General features: G+C 39.5%; 1 long non-coding RNA gene across 1 annotated transcript; it reads left to right on the plus strand.

The window, feature by feature from the left end:
- Window positions 1-7,919: 7,919 nt before the first annotated feature.
- LOC115415797 (uncharacterized) lies at window positions 7,920-16,046 on the plus strand. Its single transcript, XR_003934874.1, has 3 exons — window positions 7,920-7,931; window positions 8,526-8,532; window positions 15,386-16,046. It is a non-coding gene; the product is annotated as an uncharacterized LOC115415797 (long non-coding RNA).
- Window positions 16,047-19,523: the final 3,477 nt, after the last annotated feature.

The raw sequence follows: 19,523 nt of genomic DNA on the forward strand, positions 1-19,523 counted from the left end.
TGTTCCCAGTGTAAACTCACCTGTTCAGTCCAGTGTTCCCAGTGTAAACTCACCTGTTCAGTCCAGTGTCCCCAGTGTAAACTCATCTGTTCAGTCCAGTGTTCCCAGTGTAAACTCACCTGTTCAGTCCAGTGTCCCCAGTGTAAACTCACCTGTTCAGTCCAGTGTTCCCAGTGTAAACTCACCTGTTCAGTCCAGTGTCCCCAGTGTAAACTCATCTGTTCAGTCCAGTGTTCCCAGTGTAAACTCACCTGTTCAGTCCAGTGTCCCCAGTGTAAACTCATCTGTTCAGTCCAGTGTTCCCAGTGTAAACTCACCTGTTCAGTCCAGTGTCCCCAGTGTAAACTCACCTGTTCAGTCCAGTGTTCCCAGTGTAAACTCACCTGTTCAGTCCAGTGTCCCCAGTGTAAACTCATCTGTTCAGTCCAGTGTTCCCAGTGTAAACTCATCTGTTCACTCTGTTCAGTGTAAACTCTTCCTCTCTTCCTCCTCCTCTCTCTTCTCTCTTCTTTCAGCTGTTGTCCTGTCAGTCTCCTCTCCTCCTCCTCTATGACCTCCTCTCTTCCTCCTCCTCTCTCTTCTCTCTTCTTTCAGCTGTTGTCCTGTCAGTCTCCTCTCCTCCTCCTCTATGACCTCCTCTCTTCCTCCTCCTCTCTCTTCTCTCTTCTTTCAGCTGTTGTCCTGTCAGTCTCCTCTCACTCCAGCTGTTTTCTTTCCTAAACTCTTCTTCTTCTTCTGTTGTGTCTGTGCTTCTTCCAGACCTCTTCTGTCTACATTTCCAGTCCAGTTTCAGTGCCTTTGGATGCTGAAGGAAACTGGACTTCCTGACACCTGGACTTTCTTGGACATTTCTCTGGAGGACACACCTCCATTTTTCCCTCTTCTGATGCTCTGTCTCTCTTCTCTGGTTCATTCCTTTTCCTCTTTTCCATTTTTACAGTACCACACTCCTTTCTTCAGTCCAGTCCTGTTCCAGTCCTGCTCCATGGGTCTGGTACCACAGTGTGTTCCACACTCCTGTTCTGCAGACACAGGGGGTGGAAGGAGTTCACAAACGTTGGGACACCTGCAGGAATTGAACCACCAACTTTCCAGACTTGATCAACTTCCATTGCTGCAGAACTGTTTTCAGTTGTTAACCCATTTCTTGTTTGCGTTTTTGTAGAATTCTGAAATGTACAGTATTTTTCAGTTTGGTTTAACCTTCCCTTTTTTTTTTCCTCTGTCAGTTCACTCTGACCTTTGGACCATTTACAGCTGTTCATTAAACTGGAACTGATGGAATTCACAGACAAAACTGGAAAAATTGGGGTGTTCTAAAATTTTTGACCAGTAGTGTATATCTATACAACACTATCAACAACTTCAACAGAGGCTGTAAACTATCCATGGTTACATATATGTTTGGATATATTTACATATATTCAGACTGTTTGAGCCATGTCTAACTTGTCTCTAATTGGACATTTGAAGGTAAACCCACTGTTTCCTGTGTCCTCATCTCTGTTAGTTTGTCTTTTTTTTGACCCATCAGTGTTCCATCTACAGAAAACGTGTGACTCCATGTCCACCTTCAGTTCTTCCACATCAGACTAGAACTGTTCTGTCCCTGAGCTGAACTCATATGTGTTCCTAAAATGTAAACATGTCATATTTAGGATCAGAATGAAACAGCATAAATATATACTTTCCTTTTACAGTTCTGAAGAAGAACCTGTGAGTGTCTAAACCAGATCCAGGAGTTTTTACAACAGACAGACGGAGGTGGGACCAGTGTGGGCACAGACTGGTGGAACTGTGGGAACTGTGGGAACTATTGGAACTATTGGAAATGTGGGAACTGTTGGAACCTCCAGCCCCAGTCCTGTGCATCTACACAAACACAACTCCCATCTGCCTCATGGACCACAGCTTTAACTCTAGTGGATAAACTCAGTGCTCTGTCTGGACCTCAGGTGTCTCTGTCTGGACCTCAGGTGTCTTTGTCTGGACCTCAGGTGTCTTTGTCTGGACCTCAGGTGTCTCTGTCTGGACCTCAGGTGTCTCAGGTGTCTCTGTCTGGACCTAAAAAGTCTCTGTCTGGACCTAAGGAGTCTCAAGGTATGTCTGGCTGGACCTCAGGTCTCTCTGTCTGGACCTCAGGTGTTTCTGTTTGGACCTCAACTGTCTCCATTTGGACCTCAGGTGTCTCTGTGTGGACCTCAGGTGTCTCTGTCTGGACCTCAGGTGTCCTCAGGTGTTTCGGTCTGGACCTCAGGTGGCTCTGTCTGGACCTCAGGTGTCTCTGTCTGGACCTGTCTGGACCTCAGACATCTCTGTCTGGACCTTAGGTGTCTCTGTTTGGACCTCAGGTGTCTCTGGACCTAAGGTGTCCTCAGCTATCGCTGTCTGGACCTCAGGTGTCTCTGTTTCGACCTCAGGTGTCCTTAGGTGTCTCTGTCTGGACCTCAGATGTCTCAGGTGTCTCTGTCTGGACCTCAGGTGTCTCTGTCTGGACCTCAGGTGTCTCTGTCTGGACCTCAGGTGTCTCTGTGTGGACCTCAGGTGTCTCTGTTTGGACCTCAAGTGTCTCTGTCTGGACCTCAGGTGTCTCTGTCATGACCTCAGGTGTCTCTGTCTGGACCTCAGGTGTCTCTGTCTGAACCTCAGGTGTCTTTGTCTGGACCTCAGGTGTCTATGTTTGGACCTCAGGTGTCTCTGTCTGAACCTCAGGTGTCTTTGTCTGGACCTCAGGTGTCTTTGTCTGGACCTCAGGTGTCTCAGGTTTCTCCGTCTGGACCTCAGGTGTCTCAGGTGTCTCTGTCTGGACCTCAGGTGTCTCAGGTGTCTCTGTCTTGACCTCAGGTTTCTCTATCTGGACCTCAGGTGTCTCTGTTTGGACCTCAGGTGGCTCTGTCTGGACCTCAGGTGTCTCTGTCTGGACCTGTCTGGACCTCAGACATCTCTGTCTGGACCTTAGGTGTCTCTGTCTGGACCTCAGGTGTCTCTGTTTGGACCTCAGGTGTCCTTAGGTGTCTCTGTCTGGACCTCAGGTGTCTCTGTCTGGACCTCAGGTGTCTCTGTGTGGACCTCAGGTGTCTCTGTCTGGACCTCAGGTGTCTCTGTTTGGACCTCAAGTGTCTCTGTCTGGACCTCAGGTGTCTCTGTCTGAACCTCAGGTGTCTCTGTCTGAACCTCAGGTGTCTTTGTCTGGACCTCAGGTGTCTATGTTTGGACCTCAGGTGTCTCTGTCTGAACCTCAGGTGTCTTTGTCTGGACCTCAGATGTCTTTGTCTGGACCTCAGGTGTCTCAGGTGTCTCTGTCTGGACCTGAGGTGTCTCTATCTGGACCTCAGGTGTCTCTGTCTGGACCTCAGGTGTCTCAGGTGTCTCTGTTTGGACCTCAGGTTTCTCTATCTGGACCTCAGGTGTCTCTGTCTGGACCTCAGGTGTCTCTATATGGACCTCAGGTGTCTCTGTCTGGACCTCAGGTGTCTCTGTTTGGACCTCAGGTGTCTCTATCTGGACCTCAGGTGTCTCAGGTGTCTCTGTCTGGACCTCAGGTGTCTCTATATGGACCTCAGGTGTCTCTGTCTGGACCTCAGGTGTCTCTGTTTGGACCTCAGGTGTCTCTGTCTGGACCTCAGGTGTCTCAGGTGTCTCTGTCTGGACCTCAGGTGTCTCAGGTGTCTCTGTCTGGACCTCAGGTGTCTCTGTCTGGACCTCAGGTGTCTCAGGTGTCTCTATCTGGACCTCAGGTGTCTCAGGTGTCTCTGTCTGGACCTCAGGGGTCAAACAGGGGGTCCAAGGGCCAGAACCCCCCCCACACACACACACACACACACACACACAGGGTCCAGTCCCACCCCTGGGACACATGTATGAGACGTCCAAATGAAGCAGAGACATGAACAGTCCTTTGAGTTCAGCGTCCACACAGAAAAACTCACATGTACAGTCTGTGTTTCAAACAGTGAAATCACCTCAAATGTTGACGTTTACAAACTCTTCTGTCCCATAAATATGAAGAAGCAGAACCAGCAGGAAGAAGAACGGGTTAGAACTGGACCCAACCCCAACCTCTGTGTGTGTGTGTGTGTGTGTGTGTGTGTGTGTGTGTGTGTGTGTGTGTGTGTGTGTGGTTTGTCTCATTTATTTTCACATTCATCTTCTCAGACTAAACACATGTCATATCACAGGCAGATAACTTATGAAACTACACACAAAGACACTTTCTTTTTTTAAATATTAAAGCAGTCTAATAATCCACTTCCAGTTGTAAAGTTAAATAAACGCCACAGACTTCCTGTCAACGCTTTTACAAAGTAAAGTGACTTTTGCAGTTGGACTTATTCTCAACATAATTTCCTAAACTAGAAGCACTCGGAGAGCGCAGACCTCCGCCAAGGCTGATCAGTGGCCCCCCTCGTGGGCCCCCCCACCCCCGATCACCACCAAAATGTAATCATTTCTTCCTTATCCCATTTCCAACAAACCCTGAAAATTTCATCAAAATCTGTCCATAACTTTTTGAGTTATGTTGCACACTAACGGACAGACAAACAAACAAACAAACAAACAAACAAACCCTGGCAAAAACATAACCTCCTTGGCGGAGGTAACAAACAGAATTAACCCTGTCATGCATAAATTCTGAGAACATTAATGAACGTTTGTCTTTTACCTGAGTGTTTTTATACCTCTTTAGGCATGAAAAACAGCATGAAACATTTTTATGAACCTATTTTTCATGGAGTTACAAAAATATCCACTCAGTTGGACACAGCGCATTTAGTTTTAGAAACAAAGAAACATGTATTTACTGAAATACTGCCTGCAAACGATGAAATAAAAACATGTTTAATGCTGCTAATCTGACGTTTACTCACATTTTAACATACCTGCATAGAAATAGTACTAAAAAAAATAATTTTGTTTTAAAATAACAAATTTATTACAGTGTAATAACAATTAGCAATTTTTTGTACACTCAAACATGTTTCCGCTGTTCAGGTTTATCTAGAACAGCAAATTTACAGTAATGGTCTGAATGCCAGTGTATTATTATGGGATGGTGCATAAGTGTCCACTGTGTTGGCTGATATGGAACTGAAACAACCAAACCCATGAATATACAAGAGAACAGCTGGAGAAGAACTGACCACTGGAGTGACCACTGGAGTGACCACTGTGCATGAAAGGGTTAATACATGAATACAGATTGTTTCTAAGTTAATTCGAACAACCACGTGGCTGAGGCTGACTTTCATATTTTATTTTATTTTATTTTATTTTTTTGGTGGTGTTTTATTTTGTAAACCGTGTACACTTCCGCTCTCTGTGTCAGTGCGCGCGTGTGTGTGTGGACGCAGGGTGTACCCGTAGCCCCGCCCCTCCGCCTGTGTTCCGCCACCTGTTGACTCCACACAGTCCGCACACTTCGGCTTCCGCTCGTGGTTGCGGGTTGAATTCCCTCCTGCTGCTGTCAGCTGGACTTCTGACGGCTTTGCGTTCACTTATCGGGTTGACGTAGTCTGACTCGACACGTACGTCAGTGTCCACGTCAGCGCAGATGACGCTGTGCCCAAAATGACCACGGGCGGCTCGGGTTTCAGCCCAAGAGTCAACAGGCCACGCGGGAGACATCCCTGCACACTACTTCCGGGTTCGCTTCGAGGCGCGTGCCGCGTGCAGAAAAATAACCTTTTTTTTCCACTTTAAAAAGCCGAAACGTGACAGTTTTCATTGTTATTAAATATTTCAGTGTGTGGAAGTGTTCTGACATCGTTATCTGGGGAGTTGGTTCAGTGTGTAGCTCTGAATTTAGTCTGTTTTCGAAAAAGGCTGAGTTCTATCGAATAAATAATGGCGTAGTTGTGATGTATTATTATTATTATTATTATTATTATTATTATTATTATTATTATTATTATTATTATTATTAGTTGTTGTGTCTAAAAAAACCAACCCACTGACCAGTTTGACCAGTTTGACTTAGAACCAACAGACACATGTGACACCATCAGGTTCCTGTTTTCTGTCTGAGTTTTTCCATTAGTTTTCATCCGTTTACAGAGGGAGAGTAACAGCTCCATCTACTGGTCACAGACAGAAACAGCCTTTAGGTGGCGCACATGCACAGTGGACAGCAGATGATGGGTTTATATACAGATGCACACTAATAGAGTTTAATTGTATTTATTTTTTAGTTTTTTTATTGATTTATTTCGAATATGGAAATGATACAAGCTTCCTGATTGCTACCAATTGACTTCTTTGCACAACACAATACAGAAATTAAAATTCAAGGAAGCATAAAATGTTGATACACAGAAAAAGAAAAAGTCATATTCGAAAAGTAGTGAGTAGAAGCAGAGCTTATATATATATATATATATATATATATATATATATATATATATATATATATATATATATATATATAAAGCTTATATATTAGCTCTGATCCCTTTGTCCAAACCAACAATATGTACATATATACATACATATATGTACACACACACACACACATACACAGATACATACTGTACATACATGTACACATGCATACATATACACATATACACATCCACATATACCATCAAATATATATACATATATATATATACATATATATATATATATATATAGAGAGAGAGAGAGAGAGAGAGAGAGAGAGAGAGATATAGATATATATACATATACAAATACAATGTCGTGTTTGTGTAAAACATGTGTCTGTGTTTTCAGTATTATTTATTAAATGTCTGCTTCATTTCTACCGTGTGTTCAGTTTCAGATGAGGTTGATGAACTCCTGATGTTTTTCTTTTTAGTTTGCTTGTTTTTAAAGGGCATTTCAAACCCAAAAGAACAAATGTTCATGACAAAAGAACCCCACACAGACAGAACTGTTGGTATGATGGGGCTCTGTATCAGTAACATTTAATTGATTGTGTTGAATTGTTCAGTGTCATTTGTGTTTAGTTTCAGTAGTTTTTGAAACTTGTTTTTATTTGTACGTCCGATAATGCTGATATAGTTTCACTCCTACTTTGAACTGTGGTTGTTTTGGTGTCAAACAGGCGCTCTGTGGACCAGAACCGGGCCCAAAGGGTCCGATCTGGTCAGCAGGATGAGTTTATAAAGTCCAAAAATGACCCTGATAGTAACAGTCACACATATTGAACTGGTTTGAGTTCAGACCAATAGGATTCAAAAGACAAGAAGAACACAATAAACCTTTAAAGTAAAATGTGGACAAAATGAACAGGAAGTGTAATTTAACAGCGTTCTTCTGTTCCAAAATGTTCAGTGCATTTGCACACCCACTCTGATCTGTTCGTTGTGTTCATAATAAACAGACTCATAATGTTGTGGATTGTTCATAGTTTAGTTCCAGCCCTTTACCAAAGGTTATTTTAATGTGTGCACATGTATGAAGGATAAGTTGAGCCATAATATGGTTAAAGTCACACTGAGTTTTCCTAAGAAATGTTAGTTTTTCAGGTTATTTACATCTTTTTGTTTGAATAGTTGTACATATAAATAGTTTCATAATGTAATGTTTTTTATTGTAGTAAAACAAAGATGTAAACTTGTAGTTGCCACCATTTACAGGTTATTGTGCACTGTAAAAAAAAAAAAAAAAAAAAAAAATCGTAAAAAAAAAAAAGTATTGTTCTGGCAGCAGGGGCACCAAAAAATACTGTTAAATAATGGAAAATAGCCATCTTATAAAAATACAGTAATTTTCCATCATTAAAATACAATTTTTTTTGCCCTAACTTTACATGAGATTTTGCTTCTTTTTTTTTTTCTTTTTATTGTTTAATAAAGAATATTTACATGTATTAAACCAATCCAATTCCCTATAAATATATATATAAATAATTTTCAGTGAGACTCAGTTGTCCAATCCACTGATAAAAACTGTATTTGGACAGTTTATCAGTGCTTATACATGTTATACATTCACAAAAATACATTTATTCAACATTGTTGTTGGGAAACCTCCTGTAATTACACAAGATATTTGTTAATTAACAAAAAAGTCTGGTTCAACTGACAGAACTAATACTTCTGTTACCGTTAACTGTCAGTAATTTTATCTGGTGTTAATATACATATATATATATATTTATTTATTTATTTTTTACAGTATTAAACTTAAAATGAACAGCTTACGCTCATAAATAGAAAATAAATATTTGTGAAATTATGATACATTTGTAAATGTATTTTAACTGTATTTTTCTGTGAAAATTTTTTTTAAAATTCGTTAAAAAAATGGAAATTTTCTGGTTATTCACAGTTACAATTTTTTCATGTTATTTTCCATTTGACATGTAAAATCACAGTCTGTTTTTGTCATTTCATTGATATTTTCCTGTATCTGAAAAATACAGGAAAAATCTGTAAAATAAACCGTGAAAATTCTGTGACATTGCAGATATTTTTTTTTTTACAGTGTACATTGATAACCAACCTTTCTTTGAGAGCACAGGATGATGAGCACCCAGGGTTAAAGTCATTTGGTCCACCAAGGACAGAAGTGTGTGAAGGTTCTGGTCCAACCACAGTGTGGTTCTGTGGACTGTCATGGATGAACCTACTGGTATATTTACTGGACACTTCTGCATCGTTTTTTTTTTTTTTTTTTTTTTTAATGTCAGGTCCTTGATAACACACTGACGCACAGACAGTCAGTGTTCTGCAGAGTTTACACCTCATATATTAGTATCTCTTCACCAGTTTTGGAACCTCAGTCAAGCAAGTACAAAAACAGTAGAACCTGGTACCAGATTCCAGGTTCTTTTATGTAATGGAAACATAAAAAGGCCCAGTTGAGTCCAGTCGGTACCGTGTAGTATTATACGGTTAGAAACCATGAGCAGATTTTACTGAACTGAAGGAAAGTCCTGTTCCAAACGGAATCATAATTCATCACATAAACTGACAGAACAACTCACATCCTGATGTTTGTGAAAGGAATGAGGACAAAGATGAAGAAAGAAGGATTCAGACTGATGCGACTGTACCCAGAAGGCTTCCCTGTGCTTCCACTGACGGGCTGAAACAGGCTGAAAACCCTGCATGTCCTGCACCAGTGCTTCCCCACGTCCTAAACAGAAACACCATGCTCTGAACTGAATGTGCAGTAACCTACTCTACATCCCAGTACTTTCAGTTCAAATGTGCAATAACTTGTTTGTTACCTCTCAGGACTCTTATTATTATTATTATTATTATTATTATTATTATTATTACTCTTTTTTTTTTTATAATACTCTACTTTACAAATGTGTATCTGAGCTGTAGCAGGTTTTTGTATGCTTTATTTGTGTTCATGTTTTGTATCTGTCCGTTTTTGTCATATCTTTACTTTTTCTTCAAGCTCCTTTTCTGACTCAGGGACCAGAATTCCAATGTGCCTCTGCTGCTATGGATCTGTGCAAATGGCAAATGAAGTCTATTCCAGGGGCAGCAGCCCTGGTCCTCCAGAGCCACTATCCTGCATGTTTTAGATGTTTCCTCTTCCAGTCCACCTGACGGTCGTTCTCAGTCTTCTGCAGAGCTGGATGATCAACTGATCATCTGAATCAGGTGTGTGTGGAAGAGGGATACGACTAAAACGTGCAGGATAGTGTCTGTGGAGGACCAGGGCTGCTGACCCCTGGTCTAGTCCACTGTGTTCTAAACAGTACCTAAACTGGCCACGGGGGGGGGCACTCACTGCCACTGGAGCCTGCACCGCTCATCTGCTGCATTCAAGGACCTCCAGTGTCCACACATTTACCACCAAACCTGTAGAGTTCAGCTGAACCTGGGACCGAAAACAAAGAATCCACATTTTTCCTTTTGTGTTGGTTTAGAATGGATGGAATTTAAGTTGGATTCAACTCACTTAAGTTCAAACATTTATCAGAACACTGTTTTATAAATAAGATAGAACCAGTGTTGTCTGTCATTAACTGAGGAAAGTTTCCCTTTAGTGATAAAAAACCAATGAAAGTTTCCCTTTAATAACAAATAACTGATGCAAGTTTCCCTTTAATGACAAATAACCGATGAAAGTTTCCCTTTAATGACAAAAACAGATGAAAGTTTCCCTTTAATGACAAATAACCGATGAAAGTTTCCCTTTAATGACAAAAACAGATGAAAGTTTCCCTTTAATGACAAATAACCGATGAAAGTTTCCCTTTAATGACAAAACCAGATGAAAGTTTCCCTTTAATGACAAAAACAGATGAAAGTTTCCCTTTAATGATAAATAACCGAAGATAGTTTCCCTTTAATGACAAATAACAGATGAAAGTTTCCCTTTAATGACAAATAATCGATGAAAGTTTCCCTTTAATGACAAAAACAGATGAAAGTTTCCCTTTAATGACAAATAACCGATGAAAGTTTCCTTTAATGACAAAAACAGATGAAAGTTTCCCTTTAATGACAAATAACCGAAGATAGTTTCCCTTTAATGAAAAATAACCGATGAAAGTTTCCCTTTAATGACAAAAACAGATGAAAGTTTCCCTTTAATGACAAATAACCGATGAAAGTTTCCCTTTAATGACAAAAACAGATGAAAGTTTCCCTTTAATGACAAATAACAGATGAAAGTTTCCCTTTAATGACAAATAACCGATGAAAGTTTCCCTTTAATGACAAAAACAGATGAAAGTTTCCCTTTAATGACAAATAACCGATGAAAGTTTCCCTTTAATGACAAATAACTGATGAAAGTTTCCCTTTAATGACAAATAACCGATGAAAGTTTCTCTTTAATGACAAATAACCGTTGAAAGTTTCCTTTTAATGACAAAAACAGATGAAAGTTTCCCTTTAATGACAAATAACTGATGAAAGTTTCCCTTTAATGACAAATAACCGATGAAAGTTTCTCTTTAATGACAAAAACAGATGAAAGTTTCCCTTTAATGACAAATAACAGATGAAAGTTTCCCTTTAATGACAAATAACCGTTGAAAGTTTCCTTTAATGACAAAAACAGATGAAAGTTTCCCTTTAATGACAAATAATAGATGAAAGTTTCCCTTTAATGACAAATAACCGATGAAAGTTTCTCTTTAATGACAAATAACCGTTGAAAGTTTCCTTTTAATGACAAAAACAGATGAAAGTTTCTCTTTAATGACAAATAACCGATGAAAGTTTCTCTTTAATGACAAAAACAGATGAAAGTTTCCCTTTAATGACAAATAACAGATGAAAGTTTCCCTTTAATGACAAATAACCGTTGAAAGTTTCCTTTAATGACAAAAACAGATGAAAGTTTCCCTTTAATGACAAATAATAGATGAAAGTTTCCCTTTAATGACAAAAAAAAGATGAAAGTTTCCCTTTAATGACAAATAACCGTTGAAAGTTTCCTTTAATGACAAAAATAGATGAAAGTTTCCCTTTAATGACAAAAACAGATGAAAGTTTCCCTTTAATGACAAATAACCGTTGAAAGTTTCCTTTAATGACAAAAACAGATGAAAGTTTCCCTTTAATGACAAATAACAGATGAAAGTTTCCCTTTAATGACAAAAAAGATGAAAGTTTCCCTTTAATGACAAATAACCGTTGAAAGTTTCCTTTAATGACAAAAATAGATGAAAGTTTCCCTTTAATGAGACATAACCGTTCAAAGTTTCCTTTAATGACAAATAACCGATGAAAGTTTCCCTTTAATGACAAATAACCGATGAAAGTTTCTCTTTAATGACAAATAACCGTTGAAAGTTTCCCTTTAATGACAAAAACAGATGAAAGTTTCCCTTTAATGACAAATAACCGTTGAAAGTTTCCTTTTAATGACAAAAACAGATGAAAGTTTCCCTTTAATGACAAATAACTGATGAAAGTTTCCCTTTCATGACAAATAACCGATGAAAGTTTCTCTTTAATGACAAAAACAGATGAAAGTTTCCCTTTAATGACAAATAACAGATGAAAGTTTCCCTTTAATGACAAATAACCGTTGAAAGTTTCCTTTAATGACAAAAACAGATGAAAGTTTCCCTTTAATGACAAATAACAGATGAAAGTTTCCCTTTAATGATAAATAACAGATAAAAGTTTCCCTTTAATGACAAATAACCGATGAAAGTTTCCCTTTAATGACAAAAACAGATGAAAGTTTCCCTTTAATGACAAATAACCGATGAAAGTTTCCCTTTAATGACAAATAACCGATGAAAGTTTCCCTTTAATGACAAAAACAGATGAAAGTTTCCCTTTAATGACAAATAAACGATGAAAGTTTCCCTTTAATGACAAATAACCATTGAAAGTTTCCCTTTAATGACAAAAACAGATGAAAGTTTCCCTTTAATGACAAATAACTGATGAAAGTTTCCCTTTAATGACAAATAACCGATGAAAGTTTCTCTTTAATGACAAAAACAGATGAAAGTTTCCCTTTAATGACAAATAACTGATGAAAGTTTCCCTTTAATGACAAATAACCGATGAAAGTTTCTCTTTAATGACAAAAACAGATGAAAGTTTCCCTTTAATGAGAAAAACAGATGAAAGTTTCCCTTTAATGACAAATAACCATTGAAAGTTTCCTTTAATGACAAAAACAGATGAAAGTTTCCCTTTAATGACAAATAACAGATTAAAGTTTCCCTTTAATGACAAATAACAGATGAAAGTTTCCCTTTAATGACAAAACAGATGAAAGTTTCCCTTTAATGACAAATAATAGATGAAAGTTTCCCTTTAATGACAAAAAAAAGATGAAAGTTTCCCTTTAATGACAAATAACCGTTGAAAGTTTCCTTTAATGACAAAAATAGATGAAAGTTTCCCTTTAATGAGACATAACCGTTGAAAGTTTCCTTTAATGACAAACAACCGATGAAAGTTTCCCTTTAATGACAAAAACAGATGAAAGTTTCCCTTTAATGACAAAAACAGATGAAAGTTTCCCTTTAATGACAAATAACAGATGAAAGTTTCCCTTTAATGACAAATAACCAATGAAAGTTTCTCTTTAATGACAAAAACAGATGAAAGTTTCCCTTCAATGACAAATAACCGTTGAAAGTTTCCTTTAGGGTCCACATTCTTCGGAGCCCCCTGGTGTTCAAATGGTAAGGTAAATGTGACGTCACGTCCGGTGAGTGTATTGTTTGCTTGTTGCGTTGCCGCCAGTCGCTCTTTTCCTAGTGCTCTTCAGTCGTTTTTATTCCACGATTTAACTTAATACTTGGTTAAATTTAGTCTCTGGTTGGCTCAGTACACACCCGGAGCCAACAATAACATCTGATCCTAGCTAAAAAGTTTGTTCAAAGTTTGTTCATAGATTAAAAACAACTTTTCCTTTTAGCTCCGCTAGCCTTGCTTAACCGAGCTATGGCTAGCCCTCTGCCTTCACCTTCTTCCCGTCTGTTCTGCTCAGTGTGCTGTATGTATAGTGAGCTCCCTGCCTCCTTTACTGAGGATAGAAGCAGCTGTAGGAAGTGTAGTTTAGTGTCAGGGTTGGAGGCCAGGGTTTCTGAGTTAGAAGCACGGCTCTGCACTTTGGAGGCTAAGGCTAAACCTAGCTATACCCAGGTAGCAGCAGGGACCGCAGGTCGTGCTTGTAGTAGCAGGAATGTTAGCGTGGTTAGCCCCCCAGCGAGTCCCGTGCAGCCGGGAGAGACCAGGGACGGATTTGTGACAGTACGGGGGAAGCGCAGTGCTAAACGCAAAAACTTAGTGCACCAACAGCTTCCCGTCTGTAATAGGTTTGATCCCCTCAGCGACACACCGGCTGAACCGGATACACTCGTAATTGGCAGCTCCATAGTCAGAGACGTGAAGCTCCCAGTGGTGTCTGTCAGGTGTTACCCAGGGGCCAGAGTCGGTGACATCGAAGGAAACCTTAGGCTTTTACAGCAGAGTAGGACTAGGTTTCGCCGGATCGTTATTCACGCAGGTGGTAACGACGCCCGGCGGAGACAATCTGAGGTTCTTAAATTGAATGTAGCCTCGGTGTGTAAACTTGCTAGGTCGATGGCTGACACCGTAGTATTCTCTGGACCCCTGCCCAATTTGGTCAATGATGAGATGTACTCTAGGTTCTCATCATTTAACCGCTGGTTGTCTAGATGGTGCCCAGAAAACGACATTGTTTTTATTGACAATTGGCGTGCGTTCTGGGGAAAGCCCGGGCTCATTCGCAGAGACGGCGTACATCCCACTTGGGAGGGTGCCTGTCTTTTAGCTCACAATCTGGCCGCTAGCCTTTGTCTTCCAAAGTGACCCTTCAGAGTGGGGGCCCGGGAGCAGAGTTGTAGTGTAAAACACTTCTCTGTTAATCACTCACTTCCTCCCGAGCTGTCACACATCCAGTGTTTAGGAAAGAAGATAGAGACTGTGTCTGTTCCTCGTGCAGTAGAGACTCAAAAACCTAACCCTATAGAGACTTTAGGAGTGAGACCAAATAATTTAATACAAATAGTTCCGGATTGCAGTCAAATTAAAAGTCAAATTAAAAGGACATCTAATAAACATATTAAATGTGGATTACTAAACATTAGGTCTATTTCATCCAAATCTCTGTTATTAAATGACTTAATTGGTGACCATAAAATTGATATTTTGGCTCTGACAGAAACCTGGCTTCAGCAAAACGAATATGTGAGACTAAATGAATCCACGCCACCAAGTCATGTGAACTTTCACACAGCTAGAAGCACTGGTCGAGGTGGAGGAGTGGCAGTAATTTCACACTCTAGTTTAGGTCTGAACCCTAAAACTAATCACACTTATCAATCCTTTGAAAGTTTATTTCTGTCAATTACTGATCCCAATTGGAAAAACAAAAAAACAGTTCTATTTGTAGTGGTCTATCGCCCTCCTGGTCCTTACTCACAGTTTTTATCAGAATTCTCTGACTTTTTATCCACTGTAGTGTTAAACTGGGATAGGATTTTAATAGTTGGGGACTTTAACATTCATGTTGATAATGACAATGACTCTTTTAGTGGAGCTTTTAGTGGCCTATTAGATGGGATTGGCTTTGTTCAAAATGTAAATAAACCAACTCACCGTCACAAGCACACCCTGGATCTGATCTTAACACATGGTATTGAGATTAGTGACCTTGTTGTCCTCCCCCATAACCCCTTACTCTCAGACCACTTTTTAATTACCTTTCAGTTTGTGCTTGAGGATAAGTCTACACCTGTGATTAAAGCTCAGATGAAAAGGACGTTATGTGATCATTCTGTCTCAAGGTATAGAGAGATAATTCAGCCAATATTTCCTTCCCTGTTGTCTGATTATGTAGAGAACATGTCTAGTCCTGCTGCATGTGATGAGTTTGTGGATAGTGCCATGCTCACACTACAGACTGCTCTGGATGTAGTTGCCCCCCTCAAGCCGAGGATTGTTAAGCCAAGGCCAGCTTCTCCTTGGTATAATGCCGAAACACGTTCCTTTAAACAAGCAGCACGTAAATTAGAGAGGCTATGGCGCCGTTCCAGCTCAGAGCATTCTTTTAGTGCCTGGAAAAACAGCTTATTGGCCTATAAGCAGGCCCTGCGTACGGCTAAAACTAGATACTACTCATCCTTAATCGAGAAAAACAAGAATAACCCTAGATTCCTGTTCAGCACTGTTGCCAGGCTGACAAACAGTCACAGTTCAGTAGAACCCTCTATCCCACTTACTCTCAGCTGTGATGACTTCCTACAATTCTTTAACGATAAAATCTCAACTATTAGGAACAAAATAGATGAACTACTTCCAAATATTAGGTCTGACAAAGCACAGGCTACTAACCAAGAATCTCTTCTAAACCCCCCTACAATGTTAGATAATTTCACTACTGTAGATGGAGCTGATGTAGCATCTATCATTATGTCCTCCAAACCATCGACCTGCCTCTTAGACCCAATCCCAACCAAACTTTTTAAACAGACTCTGCCCCTAACTATTGACACAATTCTAACTATAATTAATACCTCACTAGTTACTGGCTACGTGCCACAATCTTTTAAATTTGCAGTTATTAAACCACTTCTGAAAAACCTACTCTAGATCCTGACCTCCTGGTCAGTTACAGACCTATATCTAATTTACCCTTCCTCTCCAAAGTTCTTGAAAGAGTGGTAGTTAAACAGCTGTGTCAGCATTTACAGGACAATAGTTTATTTGAACACTTCCAGTCTGGCTTTCGTGCTCATCATAGCACTGAAACCGCATTAGTCAAAGTAACCAATGACTTGTTATTAGCTGCTGACGATGGTTTGGTCTCGATCCTGGTCTTATTGGACCTGAGTGCAGCTTTTGACACTATCGACCACAGTATCCTACTGCAGAGATTAGAATGGGACATAGGCATTAGAGGAGCAGCCCTCTGCTGGTTTAAATCCTATTTATCTAATAGGTACCAGTTTGTTCATGTAAACCAACAATCATCAACATATTCCAGAGTTAGTTGCGGCGTGCCACAAGGGTCGGTCCTCGGGCCCATTTTGTTTACACTATACATGCTGCCTTTAGGTAACATTATTAGAAAACATGGCATTAAGTTTCACTGTTACGCAGATGATACACAACTGTATTTATCGATTAAACCTGATCAGACCAGACAAGTAGATAAACTAAGTTCCTGTGTCCGTGACATTAAAACCTGGATGAGCGCTAATTATCTTTTACTTAACCCTGAAAAAACAGAGGTCATTATAATAGGCCCTAAAAATGTGAGAGACTCCCTATCTGACCAGATAGTCACTCTGGACAATGTGAGTGTAGCCTCTAGCACCACAGTTAGAAACCTAGGAGTTCTATTTGACCCAGATCTATCATTTAAACCACATATTAACCAAGCCTGCAGAACCGCCTTCTTCCACCTGCGCAACATAGCCAAAATTAGAAATATTCTTTCTAAAAATGATGCAGAAAAATTAGTTCATGCGTTTGTTACATCTAGATTAGATCACTGCAACTCCCTTCTCGTAGCATGTCCTAAAAGCTCTCTAAAAAGTTATCAACTGGTTCAGAACGCGGCAGCGAGACTACTAACAGGAACAAATAGAAGAGAACACATCACCCCTGTGCTCCAAGCCCTTCACTGGCTTCCAATTGAGTTTAGAATTAGATTCAAAATCCTCCTCCTCACATACAAGACCATTAATGGTATGGGCCCCTCTTATCTCAGAGATGCTCTGGTGCCGTACCATCCCAACAGAACCCTTGGTTCTCAGAATGCAGGTCTACTGGTAGTTCCCAGGGTCTGTAAAAGTACAGTAGGAGCTAGAGCCTTTAGTTACCAAGCTCCTGTTTTATGGAATCAGCTTCCAGTTAACATTAAAGAGGCCGACACAGTCTCTACATTTAAGGTCAGGCTAAAAACATTCCTATTTGAAAAAGCTTATGGTCAGGCTAGTTCAAACCAGACTAAACCCACAGTTCAGTCTAAGCTGCCCTAGGAGCAAGAATGCTGGGGGAAGTACAGGCACTGAGTCCTATCTCCTGTTTCTGGTTCTACGTACCATTCTGGTCTGCACTTATATTTTTAATATTTAGCCAACTTAGTTTGTGCAGTGCTATTCACCCGATGTCCCCTTTCCCCACTCCCCTCCGGGGGAGTGGCTACTTTTTCAGTTATAACCACTTGGGAGCCAATGATGGCAGGATCTGCGCTGACCCATCTGTGTCCTGCCCTGTCCTGTGTCCTGACCCCCTCCCCCACCTGTCTGGATGGACGTCCTCGGCCTCACCACTGTGGATGGGCCTCCTCGCCCCTGCCTGTCTCATCCAGCGGGATGGACCCCCCATGTGTCCACCCTACTGCATCCTTGTAGACTAGAACTACATCTGCAAATGGACGTCCATCAGTCCTGGTGCATCTATAGCCTGTCCGTCCATGGGAGTGGATCTCTCCTTCACTGTGGTTCTCCCCGAGGTTTCTCCCTTTTCCCACTGGGTTTTGAGTTTTTCCTTGCCGAGAAGGAGGGTCTAAGGACGGGGGATGCCCTGGACACTACTCATTTTCTTGCTGTTCATTTGACTGTTGTTTACTCTAACTGACTCTGTAAAGCCCTTTGAGATAACCTTGTTGTGATATTGGGCTATACAAATAAAGTTGAATTGAATTGAATTGAATTAATGACAAAAACAGATGAAAGTTTCCCTTTAATGACAAATAACCGAAGATAGTTTCCCTTTAATGACAAATAACTGATGAAAGTTTCCCTTTAATGACAAATAACCGATGAAAGTTTCTCTTTAATGACAAAACCAGATGAAAGTTTCCCTTTAATGACAAAAACAGATGAAAGTTTCCCTTTAATGACAAATAACCGTTGAAAGTTTCCTTTAATGACAAAAACAGATGAAAGTTTCCCTTTAATGACAAATAACCGAAGATAGTTTCCCTTTAATGAAAAATAACCGATGAAAGTTTCCCTTTAATGACAAAAACAGATGAAAGTTTCCCTTTAATGACAAATAACCGATGAAAGTTTCCCTTTAATGACAAAAACAGATGAAAGTTTCTCTTTAATGACAAAACCAGATGAAAGTTTCCCTTTAATGACAAAAACAGATGAAAGTTTCCCTTTAATGACAAATAACCGTTGAAAGTTTCCTTTAATGACAAAAACAGATGAAAGTTTCCCTTTAATGACAAATAACAGATGAAAGTTTCCCTTTAATGACAAAAACAGATGAAAGTTTCCCTTTAATGACAAAAAAGATGAAAGTTTCCCTTTAATGACAAATAACCGTTGAAAGTTTCCTTTAATGACAAAAATAGATGAAAGTTTCCCTTTAATGAGACATAACCATTCAAAGTTTCCTTTAATGACAAATAACCGATGAAAGTTTCCCTTTAATGACAAATAACCGATGAAAGTTTCTCTTTAATGACAAATAACCGTTGAAAGTTTCCCTTTAATGACAAAAACAGATGAAAGTTTCCCTTTAATGACAAATAACCGTTGAAAGTTTCCTTTTAATGACAAAAACAGATGAAAGTTTCCCTTTAATGACAAATAACTGATGAAAGTTTCCCTTTAATGACAAATAACCGGTGAAAGTTTCTCTTTAATGACAAAAACAGATGAAAGTTTCCCTTTAATGACAAATAACAGATGAAAGTTTCCCTTTAATGACAAATAACCGTTGAAAGTTTCCTTTAATGACAAAAACAGATGAAAGTTTCCCTTTAATGACAAATAATAGATGAAAGTTTCCCTTTAATGACAAAAAAAAGATGAAAGTTTCCCTTTAATGACAAATAACCGTTGAAAGTTTCCTTTAATGACAAAAATAGATGAAAGTTTCCCTTTAATGACAAAAACAGATGAAAGTTTCCCTTTAATGACAAATAACCGTTGAAAGTTTACTTTAATGACAAAAACAGATGAAAGTTTCCCTTTAATGACAAATAACAGATGAAAGTTTCCCTTTAATGACAAAAAAGATGAAAGTTTCCCTTTAATGACAAATAACCGTTGAAAGTTTCCTTTAATGACAAAAATAGATGAAAGTTTCCCTTTAATGAGACATAACCGTTCAAAGTTTCCCTTT

The sequence above is a fragment of the Sphaeramia orbicularis genome, unplaced genomic scaffold, assembly GCF_902148855.1.
Source record: "Sphaeramia orbicularis unplaced genomic scaffold, fSphaOr1.1, whole genome shotgun sequence".
NCBI classification, from domain to species: domain Eukaryota; kingdom Metazoa; phylum Chordata; class Actinopteri; order Kurtiformes; family Apogonidae; genus Sphaeramia; species Sphaeramia orbicularis.